This window comes from Eleutherodactylus coqui, chromosome 1, assembly GCF_035609145.1.
Source record: "Eleutherodactylus coqui strain aEleCoq1 chromosome 1, aEleCoq1.hap1, whole genome shotgun sequence".
Taxonomy (NCBI): Eukaryota; Metazoa; Chordata; class Amphibia; order Anura; family Eleutherodactylidae; genus Eleutherodactylus; species Eleutherodactylus coqui.
Genome location: NC_089837.1, coordinates 88256019 through 88269063, shown reverse-complemented (window position 1 = coordinate 88269063; position 13045 = coordinate 88256019).

Below are 13045 nucleotides of genomic sequence, written 5' to 3'. Positions count from 1 at the left end.
CATTACTCAGACAGCACATTACACACATCTTTACTACATCCATCCTGACCCCACACATTATACACACAGCTCATTACACACACAGCTCTATTACATCCATCCTAATTTCCACACATTACACACACACCTCTACTACATCCATCCTGATTCCCACACATTACACACACAGCACATTAGATACACAGCTCTACTACTTCCATCTTGATTTACACACACCACACACAGCACATTACACAGACAGCTCTAGTACATCCATCCTGATTCACACTTATCACACACACAGCTGTGGTACATCCTTGTTGATTTCCAGACATCACCAGCTCAGCAGACTCTGGGATATACTGATCAGCCCCTGGTGATCACATGACGGTGATGTCATCACAGCTGTCGGCTAATCCTGTATACAGTACTTTCTACGAAACTGCACAATGGCTCCTCCCACAGCAATGATCTCACCGCAGGTCCTTCAGCCACTGGATCTCTGTGGTGGCGGTAGGTCAGTGTCTTCTGTCAGGACCGCTGAGTTGTGTCTGAAATAAATCTTGGTTATATTCTCATTTTGTTTTTTTCGTCCTCCCCTTCCAAAAGCCCTAATTGTGTTGTTCTTCTGTCGGCCAGGCTCTGTGTTTTATATATGTTGTAGGACCTGCAATGACATCACCAGGGGCAGATCGATAATGTCACCAGGGGTGGAGCATAAGAAGCACACACAAACATACATACTCACGGACAAGTGGTCATTAGAAGTCTGACTTTGGCCTGCCTGACACATCCCTAACAGACAAGAATACATATGGTCACATTTCACACTTTATTAAATTCTATATTCTGATTGAGGCCTTAGTCAGCCGGGCGTTTTTTCGCGCGATTTGCGCATGCGTCCGACGATTTTTTAAAACCATTGCTTTGCAATGGTATCGGACACATGAGTGCTTTTTATGCGCTCGTCCGATAAATTATAGAACAGAAATCGCAGATCGCACCTATCTGCGATCTGCGATTCCTGTTCTCTTCTCTATATGCGCTCAATGGGGCCGGCGGCAGCAGCGCCGACCCCATTGAGAACATATAGAAGACAAATCATTCTTCTCTGCCACAGCTGTGACAGCTGTGGCAGAGAAGACCGATGTTTGCCCATTGAATTCAATGGAGCCAGCAATACAGCCGGCTCCATTGAAAGCAATGGGCTGCCGGCGTGTGCAGGATGAATTGTCGGGAAGGGCTTAAATATATAAGCCCTTCCCTGCAATTCATCCAGAAAAGTGTTAAAATAAAAAATATATATATACTCACCTGCTCCCGGGAGCAGGTGAGTATATATATATTTTTTATTTTAACACTTTTCTGGATGAATTGCAGGGAAGGGCTTATATATTTAAGCCCTTCCCGACAATTCATCCCACACTCGCCCGCAGCGCATTGCTTTCAATGGAGCCAGCTGTATTGCCGGCTCCATTGAATGCAATGCGCTGGACAGCTCCGGCCCATTTCTAATGAAACGCGGCTAGGAGCAGATTTTTCGGGCGATTTTCGGGCACCGGTCACGCGATTTGCAGATGCGCATCCGTCATGCGATCCACAAATCGCGCGAAAAAACGCCTGAGAATCTGTTGTGTGAGCAAGTGGCAAAACCACCCCATGGGAGCTAACATGGCTAGCAATAGTAGTTCCAGAAACTAAAGGCATTAAAACAAAGAAAGAAAAAAGCGCTAACTAGTGCAGGAGGCCTTCACACTGGATTACAACAAACAAATGGTACTGTGGTCAAATAATATATGTAATGGGAACAGCAATTTAAAAAGGACGTGATGATAAAAACGCCTTCATTAATAATAGATTTAAAGTTTTTTAATTGTTTTTTCTTGTGGCAAATACTATAGCAACACAGACACCATGACTTGCTACAATTAAAGTGACCTTCAGGGTTTGGATAAACAAAGATGACAAACATGAGTATGCATCATTAGCCTGAAGTCTTTTACATGCAAAGATAATCTTTCAACGATTAAAAGATTTAGCGATCTATTTGCATAACGTGTTAATGGCCATTAACACTTTATCATCAGCTGACATCATAATCCATTGTTCTCCTCCTGGCTAGTGTTTACACTACATGCCGCGGCGAGAACATCCTTCAGTCTTTTGAAAGATGAGTGAAATGCATTGCTCAGTCTTTCAGTGGCTGAACAATGGATTTTAGGTTAAACTAAAATCCATCATTCAAACGAAAAGTGCACGATGCCTGCGTTTACATGTAACGATTATCGCTCATTTTTGGCCTTTTGGGCGAATTCTGAGCGGTAATTGTTGCATGTAAAAGGGCCTTTAGACACTACACCTGCTTTGATTAACCAGTGCTGTCCACATGAGCAGTGCTGGCCTGTCTGATTAGCATATAGCATCTTAGATTACTATCATATACTAATGCACAGTGTGCACCAGACAGCCAGAGAAGCAGTTTGGCCATCTTTGTTTGTTCAAGCCTGTAGGGTTGCTTTAAAGAAATCTGAAGGACTGGTTTGTGATCTTGCCTAGCCAACTATTAGAGAATAAGCCCAGAGTTTGCAGAGCCCAGCGTGTATTTAAACACAGTCCCAGCTGTGCAAACGGCTGCTGTCACATTCCATTGTTCCCCTCAAGGTTTCTTTTTGAACTCCTGCTCTCCCGCGCTCCCGTGACAGAGAGCAGGAATTCAGCTGCGGGTGTGCCGCGGATCCAGACGGCTTCCATAGGCTTCAATACAAGCCTGCGGGAGCTGTCCTTGCAGGGGACCCGCACTAAAATGGAGCATGCTGCGGGTGTTTTCCCGCACACGCAATCCGCGCCTCAAGGGAAAATGACATCCGCAGGTATTTAATTACCTGCCGGTGTCCAATGCATCCCCATGGGGCGCGGATCACGTGTGCGGGACACCCGCTGCCGATCTGTCCCCGTGGACATGAGGCCTTATTAGCCTAATTGTATTATTGAGTAACATGTTTTTTCTATGTTTTAGGGTGAAGTCACACGAACGTATATCGGCTCGGTTTTCACGCCGAGCCGATATACGTTGTCCTCGTGTGCAGGGGGGGGGGGGAGGATGGAAGAGCCAAGTGCAGGAACTGAGCTCCCGCCCCCCTCTCTGCCTCCTCTCCGCCCCTCTGCACTATTTGCAATGGGGAGAGGTGGGGCGGGGGTGGGGCTAATTCGCGCCACTTAGCCCCGCCCCCTTCCAACCTCCTCCCATTACAAACAGTGCAGAGGGGTGGAGAGGAGGCGGAGAGGGGGCCGGGAGCTCAGTTCCTGCACTTGGCTCTTCCATCCTCCCCCCCCCCTGTACACGAGGACAGCGTATATCGGCTCGGCGTGAAAGCCGAGCCGATATACGTTCGTGTGACTTCACCCTTAAGAGAGAATGGCCACTTATCTATGTTTTTATGAATGGATGATTTGAGTACCCAGTGACGTCAGGTTCCACAAGGTCACTTGCCCCATCTTTGTTTTTAAATACCTGTCATTGCTCTATTCTGTATGCAATCTGACAAAGGCGCCAATGCAGCTCTGATATGCCTTACTTGATCGATAAATATATTCTTCCCAGTCCTCGATCTCCTCCATCGTATGGCAGTAGTGCCCTGGTATCTCCTTCTTGCTACTGTTTCTAGAAACTAAAGGTGATTGAGAAACTTAGAGTTAAACAGCTTAGTTTAAAAGAGAGAGACTGCATTTAGTCACTCCATATAAAGTTTTCGTCTCATAGTCATTGTTTTATTTTTATCTGGAAGTATCATACATCAAAATCGACAAGGACATATTTAGTAAAGACAAACTGATTGCACTTACACATAAATATAGTGCATTCACCATATCTATAGATGTGCACCATAGCTCTAATACTTGAAAATGCTTGAAACTTAGAAAAGAGGTCAGAGAATAATCTCAAATGTTCTAATACGCTAGATCTACTTTCTATCAAATGAACTTTTTAGATGTTCTAATTACAAACATAAGTCTTGAAATTTTGTGCATGTTATTTAGAAGCCCATACCTTTTAAACTGACCCTTTAGCCTAATCGTTCCGAAGCAACAGACTATTCTACCTCAACGTATCCAGTGCAAAACATTAATTCTCTCATCAATATTGTGACTTGTGACTTTTGGTTTGACTCTGGCAACCATTCTCATCATTTAACCTTTTTAGTTTGTCTCTCAATTTTAATCCAGAATCTTTGGATGTGGACACTCTGTCTTTACTTTGGGCTAAATCCAGAGGTGGTACCTGAGGAACCTCGGTCTTCGTCTTTTCACCCCACTAATCGGGATTTGGGTATTGTTGCATGGTCCCATTATACTGAGAGTTTTGCCATCACACTGAGAATGGTCCCAGTTATGTGGCAGCTAATATTACAATTACACTACAATAAACCAGAGTGCAGTACCTGTGGATGTGAACAGAGACACAGTGAGGAGAATACAGGCCAGAAGTCAGAGCATGTAGCAGGCAGTAGAATGGTTAATTTAACAAGTTGAGGTCAGGACTGGAGAATAAAGTTCTATATAGCCAGAGTCAGAAACCAGGAAGTTAGCAGAAATAGCACCTTCAGCTAGACAGAAAAGGCCAAAAGGTTAGGGACCTTTCTTAAGGGGGAACCTGGTATAATCAGAGATGCTCCATGATGGACAGGAGACAAAATAGCAAGCTGTGCACTGGCCCTTTAAGACTGCAAGTGTGTGTGCATGTGCGCACACTATGGGCAACAGAGAGGGATAGGCAAGAAGCCAAAGTGAGATGCCTGCTGCAGACATGGGGAGAGCACATGCTGCGGCCACCAGAGGAGGGAGGTGAAGCACGATATCGGCTATGGCAATGCGTCATAGCATCTTTTTCTCCGTTATCCATGGCAGTATTCATGGTTAACCTTCGATCAACCTATTAGGGTGATTTCTCTCACAGCATTTTTTTGGAAAACACCACTTCAGTTTTTTTAGTCGAAGTAAGAAGTGAATCTTTCAGGCGGAAGAAATTTAAGTTCCTCCTTTATATTTCCAAAAAATTTAAAATTTGCTACAGCTCAAAAGAACTGCACCAAAAACTGTCATTCTTCCAAAAAATGCGGTGTGGGAAACCACCCTAAGACTGTGATACTAATGGAGCGATTCTTGTAAGAGAGGAAGAATGTACAATGACACCTTCTTGAGATAACCACTCAAACTTGCATTGATAAGTGGTCTTCTGGGGGTCATCTTAAAGATCATGGCTATTATGCATAGTATTTGGTGGAACCAAAAATTTGTCGTGCCGGCAAATCTGGATAAGGGGTGGACTTCTCAAAGAGGTGGTGCATTGGAGAAGTTCCATTGTACATGTTTTGTTTATGTTGGTTGATAGATGACAGTTTATAGAGAGTGGTAGGAAGCCAGCGATCCGTATCGGGCCATAACATCTTAGACACAAGTAAAACTATTTTTCAAAAATAATTACATGGAAGCAAAAAAATTTTTTAACAAAGTTTAAAAAGGGGAGCTTATACTGTAGGATTTTAAGTGTGACGGACACATCTTTGCCTCTCAAACTGAATGGGTTCATTTTCCTGCTGCAGAATGACATTGGGGACTATTAGATACTTCCCTGAGGATATTACTAGATTCCATAATTCTGACCAAACCACCAACTTCATTTGCAGAAGTGCAACCCAGAACACCTACTGTGCTTCACTGTTGACATTAGAAATTCATGCATGCAGCACTTTTCAGCTTATCTACTAACAAACAGCTTCCTTTTAGGAGGCACAAATTTTAAATTTTTGACTTGACAGCTCAGAGCCCTTGCTGCCATCATTCAACCGCTCATTCGGTTTTGTGTGTTTGAGCCTCTAGTTTTATTTTGTATCGGAGGAATGGCTTTTTGGTAACAACTGTTCCATAAAGACCACTCTGAAATACTATAACATCTCCAGACCATCAAGAGTTGGACTTGGGCTTCAGTGGTTCTGCTGGACTTCCAATTTTAACGGAGGAACAGTTTTATGTTGTGTCTGTCCTAAATTCAGAGGTCAACAACTTTGTTTACCGGTTGTCACCTATTACTTTGTGTTTTTGTTTTGTTTTTCAGAAGATCACAGACGGTACATCAAAAGCTCCTGCCTACCAAAGCATTCCTGCTCAGAAGAGACCTGCAGGAAGACCAACTTGTGACTTGTTTATTTGTGGTACATCTATATGATATGGGCCCTTTTGAGCAGACAGACAAAAATCTTTTGGGAAAGCTTTTTGGCTAATGAAGTTTCGAAAGCCTACAATTTCCCCCAACACAATAATACAGAAGATATATTTTTAAAAGTTTCGTAAATTTGTCCAAAATTATTTTTGATTTCAGCTTCTAGAAACAATTTCTGTATATTGTTAAAGCTCCAAATTTAACGCTCTAGAAAACACAGTGCAATGCTGAATCTGGGATGTGTGTGAGATTCACACAGGAGGAATATTGGTGTATTATGTTACATGAAAGCCTTGGATGAAAGTTACATGGAGAAGTATTGACCGCGGTCGGCAAAATGAAAATAAGCTTTACAGAAACCCACGTCCGCACTTAGATGGTAGAAAAGGAATCTTGCATTTCACAACAATACTAATTTCAGGGACAGTAAATGATTACTATGTATTTTAATGTAATAATGTAACTGTATATTTCTGGATGATGCCAAGCGGCATAACAAAAAGAAATTTCCTTCAAAGACAGTCTGGCAATTTTTTAATTTTTTTAATTCCTCAAAAGTTTCTACTATTTAGCAAAGCCAAATCCTATTTCTGAAAAAAAAAAAAATTACAAAAAATTAAAATTTAATTTCATTCTTTCATTGCACTTACTTAACCCATTCTAGAACGTATCCAAAACAGCATGTTCACTGGTGTCAAAAATATTGCCTTCCACAAAAATATCTAGAGATCTGCATCTTTTGCCATATGCTGAACTATTTTTTCATCTATTCCTTCACGTGACTTTGTGCCCCCTCTCTCCCCTCCCCGTCCGACCATAACAGATGGCGTTGTCACAGTTTTATAGCGCAGCGGATACGCGCACAAGAAAAAGTTCTCTTCGGGGACAACGTTCCTATTTAGCAACAAATGCATTCAAGTTTTGGAAGTCAAATCTCCGAAAATACATCCAAGATAAACGATTCTCTGAATCAACATATTTCTCTGGTGTTGGAAGTAGCTATGAATCTTACATAGAGATTCTCCGCTCACACACTGCACCTATCTCATGATTCCTTTTAGTTATTTTATATACTTTTTTTTTTTCCTCCATGCTTGGTGTGATATTTATTTATCATCTTGCCAAAGGGAGAGCAAATAAATCAGGTGGGAATGTTACCTGTCTTTCTCTTCGTCTCCCCTCCAATCTCTTGTTCTGTCGCTCTCCTTCTACTTTGTCTTCTCTCGTCTTTTGTTCATCCTCCTGCTGCTGTCTTTTTCCATTGCTTTTCTTCTCACCCTTTACACTTTGGAAAGATTCATTTTAATTATTTATTTGTTTTAAGTTTCACGTTTTGATTTTGATTACACACACAAAAAAAAAAAGAAACATGATAAAACCAAAATATGTATCACATTATTGCACAGCAAAGGGGAACATAGTCATGAATGAACACCTTTTTCTATGCAACATGTGCTTATAGGATAATGAACTATTTTAATAAATACATTAAAAAACACCCCATCGGTTGCACTGACATATGCACTTATATTTTTGAAGTATGGTTGTTTATTTTAGAATTTTCATTTTTTTATCTCATAGAATTTTTAGAATGTTAGTGTTTTTTTTAAATAAAAGTAGATATTTATTAAAGAGATATAATGTTTATTCATTGGCTAAGCAATAATCCTACATTTGTACTGTTTTTGAAGCATCACATATATGTAATCTACTTTTACATAAATGACAATGGCTATCATGTGGTTGCAATTCTTTTGTATTCTAATAGAAATATTGTTGCAAATTCTTTTTTCAACAATATCTGATTTTACTCAATTCTCATGAAAACAATTTATAGCATTATATTCTGCATATATAACAGTAATATTATCCCCAGTATCACATTTCGGCAGCAAAATTAGCTAGTGATCTTAGATAAAAGAGCTTTAATGCACATTAACTTGGACAATAATAGCATTCAGCTACTCATGTGCTGAAAATCTGGTCATGTAGCGCAACTGTAAAGCAAAATATAGTGTAATAGTCAACATGAAGAAAGACCTGATAGACATAACAGAAGGGAAAACGCAAGGAAAATATTATAATAAACAGCCAACTGTAATTTAGCAAATTACTACATGCACACACTCATTCATACACACACACACACACACACATATATATATATATATATATATATATATATGTATATATATATGTGAATTAGGCAAAGCTTTTATAATGCATCTTTATTATGTTAGGAAGGACTGTCAGATAGTTTTAAATAAAAATCAGATATATCAGGTTATTCACACGTATTTATATGTTCCGCCGAACCACCTGCTGACATAGAATTCTAGGAAAATTAAGAATTTCACTAATACAAATAGAGTATTCTCTCACAGACAACCTGTAGGGCTCCAGCTGTTGCAGAAGCAATACATTCGGAAGCTAATAGTTCTCCTAGACCCCATTGCTTGTCTACCGTGTATGTAGTCTATATGCAACCAAATTAATTAACTTGTGGTTTTATCACGTTTTTACATTTTAACAAACACAGATTTTTTTTCAGCCATCACAATTAGTGGGCTATTTCATTGTTATGGAGCATACATGGTTTTATATTCATTTATTCTTTTATCATCTTTATTTTTATGCCCAGCTTGCTTTACATTTGATTGCATCGCCCTCTGCTGGTACGTTTATAGCTAGCAATCGTCTTAGCATGTAACTGTTCATTTCCTTCAAATTGTCAATTATATTCCAAGACACGGGAATCAGCAACACATTCATCAAAATAGACTTAATGTCAGAAAAGATAATCTTATGCAGCCGTTTTGGTCATGTTGGCCTCTGGTGCTGTGTCTGGCACATATGTTCTCCGTTTCCTTGCTGCTGTATGCAAGCCTACAATTCTGTGAAGGCCATAGAGCCTCAGGCCTAGGAAAACTGTTTCTCGGATGTAAATGCCTGGATATAGCATTATATATTTTTATCAATAATTAATTTTTTATATATATTATTAATTATTGCATAATTAATTTAGGGATCTGACATGCTGTAAAGTTTAATCATATTTAAGCTAATGTAGATGAAGTGGTGCTAGCGGTGCATCGTGGGAAATCACACAGCATTGACACATGAACAGAGGCTGTATGGTGGCACACAAAGTTTATTATGAACCCCAAGGCATTCCATGGTGTGCATGAGCCCCTAGGCTCTGCATGGGATTAAGCATACCACAGGCCCTGGGTGTTTTGATAACTTGCTCCACCACCATCCTGGCTCACCATGTCTATAGTCAACACCAACTATCTATGACAGTATTGACAACTAGTTGTTACTATTCCTCTTGTCAAACGATTGTGTTCTTATAAAGTGGCAGAGTCCAATCATCACTGACAGCATCAGACTGTGGGGACATATCTACTTGCCAAAGGGTAATAACAACACCCAATTCTCAATTAAATCTGGGCTACACAAAAACTTTCTACATACTTTTTGTGGAATAAATGTATTTACTAAAACCGTCATGTCAGAAAAGGTGAGAGATTTTCTATAAACACAGTGACTCATAAGTGACATTTTATGATTGTAGACTTTCTCTTTCCTTTTCTTTTCCATCTTACGCAGACCACCATGATTTCTTCTGTTGATTGCAGATTTATCTACAACACATCTTTGGTCCTTCACTTCTACAGCACCTATAGCAACATGAATAAATTCAGACGCCAAACAAATTGAGATCCCAGATTAGACCTCTGAAATTCAGATCCCAGATTTCAGGTATAGCCAGTAGAAATAGAGAGATTGTGATCCCGCTGTATAGAGCTCTGGTAAACTCACATCTGGGTTACCGTGTACCATTCTGGAAACCTCACCTACAGAAAGACGTTGATAAAATAGAACAAATTCAAAGATGACTACAAAAATGGTGGAAGATCTCAAGAAAAAACTTAGCAGGAAAGGCTTAAACAATGTAATTCATTTAGCCTGGAGGAAAGAAGAGAAAGGTGGACGTGATAGATACCTTTATATATGTTATAGGAGGAGAGAAGGGAGAGAGGTACATGATAGAAACCTTTATATATGTTACAGGAGGGAAGAAGCAAGAGGGAGACATGATGGAGACCTTTTTATATGTTACAGAAGGAGAAAAGGGAGAGGAAAACATGATGAAGACTTTTATATATGTTACAGGAGGAGAGAAGGGAGAGAAGGACATGATGGAAACCTTTATATATATTACAAGAAGAAAGATGGGAGAGGGAGGACATTATGGAAACCTTTATATATGTTATAGGTGGAGAGAAGGGAAAGGAGGGACATGATGGAAACCTTTATACATGTTACAGGAGAAAAGAAGGGAGAAGGGGACATGATGGAAACCTTTATATATGTATGTTAAAGGTATAAATAAGATTCAGAAGGGACAAGATAAGCACTAGAATTAGGGCTTGGTCAGACGAACATGTTTAACACACTGCTACAGCAGAGTGTAAAGCCAGGCTTCTATAGCAAACAATAGGTTGCTATGGAACGCACACACAGATCCTTTTTAGAAGCACAGAATCTGTGCTTCTAAAAAAGAACGGACAGCAAGTGCCAAAACGCCTCTCAGCTGCATGGTGCGCGCTGTCCAGGGTGCTTACCATAGGCTCCTATGAGAGCTGTGGAAGCAGGCTGCCCACACCACGGATGTGTGAACAGGCTGCTCCACAGAGCTAAAGGCAGCCTGTTCACAGGCAGAATCCCCTGCATGTTAGCAGCAAGGTTTACACATTGCCTTGCAGCGTGTAAACCACGCTCATCTGATAGCGGCCTAAGGGGGCACAACCTGAGATTATTTGGGGGAAGATCAAAAGCAATGCCAGAATATATTTTACTGAAAGAGTTGTACAGGCTTGGAACAAACCTCCAGCAGATGTGGTTGAAAAATCAACAATAAATAAATTCAAGCTTCCTGGGATAAGCATAGATCTATCCTAAGGTAAAAATAAAAATGAAATAATATAAGCGCAGACTAGATGTAGTCTTTTTCTGCCTTCAGTTTTCTGTTTCTATGTTTCAGACCATAGCACAGTATAAATACAGACCCTAGAAAACACACAGACCTCAGACCAAACTCTCTAAACCAGGGCTACCCAAAGTGGGCTCTGCGAGCAATTGTCAGGGGCTCCAACGGAGGGTCTAGGTTTCCCGCTCTACTCACCGCTGTGGCGATGTCGGGATAGCCTGTACTGAGAAAATTAACATCCAGGACCTGCAGTAGGCATAGCAACGCGAATTACATAACAAGGCTCCGGTTATGTGACCTGCGTTGCTAAGCTGATTGCAGGTCCTGGATGTTCATTTTCTCAGTACAGGCGATCTCGACTCCACTACAGTGGTGAGTAGAGTGGGGACCAATGGCGTTTAATAATAGGGGCTATTGGAGCAATACTTCTCAGGCTCAAGACTCCAAGGGGACCCATGGCCATCCCAATCGCCCCTATAGTAATCCAACTTTAGGTAGAGGAAGGGGATAAATAATTTCCTATTCTCACATTCTTCCATCTCTGCTGCCTGCGATATTGCTCCGATGCAGCAGAGACAGGGAAGGCTGTATGTAGTAATAATTTAATCTCTTCCTCTCCCTACATGTGAAGAGAATAGCAGCAATGGGGGTTGTTATGGCTACTAGGGCCACCAATATAGGGGGCCGCTATCGCTACTGGGGCCACCAATATAGGGGAGAGATCACTATTGCCACTGGTTCAACCAATATAGAGGGGGTCGTAATCGCTACTGGGGCCATCAATGTAGGGGGGGGTCGCTATCACTACTGGGGCCACCAATATAGAGGGTCACTATCACTACTGGGGTAACTATTACTACGCAGGGCGGATTTGCTGTGAAATTCACAGTAGCTGTAGCAGAAAAGTGGATGATAATTTGAAAATCTCATCCATACGCTGTGGAAAAAATCTGCATAAAATCTGTGCGGATATTGAGATGTGGTGCGGGACTTAATTCTGCAGCATGTTTATTTTTTAAAATATAATGTACATCAATAGCCCATCCAGTGCTCCAACATTCCTCCGTTTTGTTTTTTGTTTGTGTTTTTGTTTTAAATGGCTCTGTCCTTTTATAACGACAGAGGTAAAAATCATATGTCATGATAAACCACGTCCCTAACCCCTCCCCTGACCACTCCTTCTGTCCCACTTTCTCGGGACTCCACGAGAAACTTTTGCTTCAAAAAGGGCTCCATGGCTGAAAAAGTTTGGGAACCATTGTTCTAGACACATACAGACCGCAGACACACTAAACTATTAGTCATCCCACCAGATCCCTCTAAACAAATACACTCCAGAACAAACCCCAGACTAGAGTCCCTGATTAAATACAGGCCAGAGTCCTTAAACAGATCCTGACACCTCAGATCAAATCCCCTAAATACAGACCCCAGATCCCTAAGCTAATACAGACCCCAGACCAGACGCTATGTACTTACATAGAAGCTCATACAAACCTCCTTTGTAGGACTTGCTGCTCTAACATCTGGCTTCACGACCTGCACAAGTATGGTGCAGATCCTCAAATGCTCATATGACCAAATCTGTGCCATTCATTCTGCAGGTCCTTCATTTATTTGTGCCAGGGGTCAGTGCAACAAAGAAGTTTGTTTTTTTTTTTTTTTTTTTTTTTTTTTTTTTTTTTTTTTTTTTTTATAACAAGTTTTTATTAGTTTTACAATAATAAACAATAAACAATACATTCACATTTTCCGAGAATCACTTGAAATACAATAGATTGGAATAAACTGACATCCTAGATATAAGACTATCCCAAACAAACGTCTGCGTCTGTTCTGTTGCTATCTCAGAT